The sequence below is a fragment of the Anser cygnoides genome, chromosome 10, assembly GCF_040182565.1.
Source record: "Anser cygnoides isolate HZ-2024a breed goose chromosome 10, Taihu_goose_T2T_genome, whole genome shotgun sequence".
Lineage (NCBI taxonomy): Eukaryota > Metazoa > Chordata > Aves > Anseriformes > Anatidae > Anser > Anser cygnoides.
The window spans coordinates 6304638-6306624 of record NC_089882.1 but is presented as its reverse complement, the minus strand read 5'-3'; positions in this window follow the sequence as shown (position 1 = coordinate 6306624).

The following is a 1987-nucleotide window of genomic DNA, read 5'->3' as shown; positions in this document are numbered from 1 at the left end:
GCTCTGTATTTTTATTTATGTATATTTTTAAGTGTGTGTGTGTACTGGGTCTCGTTGGGATGGAGCTCAGTACTAGTGCTGTTAACTGTCCATTGTAGCGTTTCTGTCCATGCCCATTTTGAAGAGTTGGTTACTTTATCTGTGGTTGACACTAGAATTCAGTGATGTCTGTTTTTAAATTTGCTTTCAATGCGGCTCTATTCTTTGTTGTAGCCTTTCTTTTTCTTGTTCAAGGTAAAAGAGGTATGGCCTCAGGGAGGTGTTTTCTTCTCTCCACCCACTGTTGCGTTTAAAATGTGTGGCTTTTGCAGTACAGCACAAAAATCCACCAGCAAGGTAAGGTACTTGGCCGCGTGGCTTTTGATGAAGTAATGGAGAGCAAAGTGGAGAGGGAGATGCAACACTGGTTGAAATGTCTCCATGCATATATATGGTCTGTCTGCATCGAGCAGAGAAAACTGGGCTTACCGTTCCTCTTTTACCATATTACTCTTACCATAGTGAAGGAGTATTAGATTGGATGTATCATTGAATGAGACAAATACATACGTTTAACTTTCATCAAAGTGGTAATGAGTCCTGCTCCACTCGAGTTGTTTTGTGGTGACAGAGTTGGGAACCTAGTCTCAGAGGAAACTGAGGTTACTACCTTCTGCAGCACTTCAAGGATTTGGGCATTTAGCATCATTTGCCTTCCCTTCTTTCCTTCTGGTTTGTTTTGTATTGTTGTTTTGTTTTTTGACACTCCGGTGTGGTCACTGCTGCAGTGTCTGTGGTTTTGCGGCAACACCTGTGTGTGACAGGAGCTTGTGAGCTGGCTCTGCAGCCAAACTAGTTGAATGCCTGGTGATGAAATTGTTTTCTCATTTGCTCAAATTGCTCAACTGTGTGGTATGTTGGGCTCAGTCACACTCTTTGAAGTCAAGAATAAAACTCCCATTGATATTCATGAGGAAAGGTAAGGCTGGCTGTAAACCAGTAGCACTCTGTACAGTGTTTCTTCATTTCTGGCCTGGGAAGTGTGTAGTTGGGTGGTGGTTCATTACATGCCCCATACTCAGCCTGGGCAGTGCTGTCCTCATCCAAGAATTTTTACTAGCAAGCATGGCTTCAGTCAGTATTGAAACTTGTGGGGAGAACATGCCCAAAATTTCCTAAATACAGGGCGGGCAGAAGTAAGAGGGGCACGACAACAAACCAGATGGGCATTTAGCCCTTGCTGGTGATTCAGAGGAAGGGACCTGAACCGTGATTTCCATGTCCTCATTGCCGTCCTGCTGGGTCTGTTAGATCAGTATGAACCTTGTTGGCTGCAGCCACGACTGACGCTAGGAGACATCCCCGTCGTGTTCACATGGAGCGCTGAGTATAAATGGAGCTCAAATAAGATTTTACGTTCATCGTTGTAAGTATGATCCTAGTAGAGATAACTCTGCATGTCTGTGACATTTATAGCTGAGAATGAAGTACCAGTAATGGAAAAAAAAAAGTGGGACTTTCATACTGCAGTAAATCTTGACATATTATCAGCTTTAACACAAACCATTGATCATTTAATTTCAAGTGGTTTCCTTCCCAGTGCTTCAAGAAGAGATTCCTCTCCTAATGATCAGGCACCTGTAACCATGAAGAAGCTAACTCTCAGAGAATGTTTTGCACCTTTCTGTCGGATATAGTCAAATATTTTCCTGGCAAATAGACACCACGGACCCATCTAGATGGGACAGCACAGCTACAGGGAGCCCCCAGGGAGGCTGGAAGCGTTCCAATGCTGGGCTCTTGTGGCAAATGCCTATCTGTACTGGGATCTACGAGGACTACAGCCTCCTAAAGACCGGTAGTTGCTGTGAGATAAGGAATTGTTTGTGCTTCAAAAGACACAGCAATGTTTGGAAATTTTGCTTTCATTCTGGACTGGAATAAAAAACAACCTGTCAACACCTCCTTTGAAGTGAAAACAAAAATTGAGACAAAACAAGAATCATCG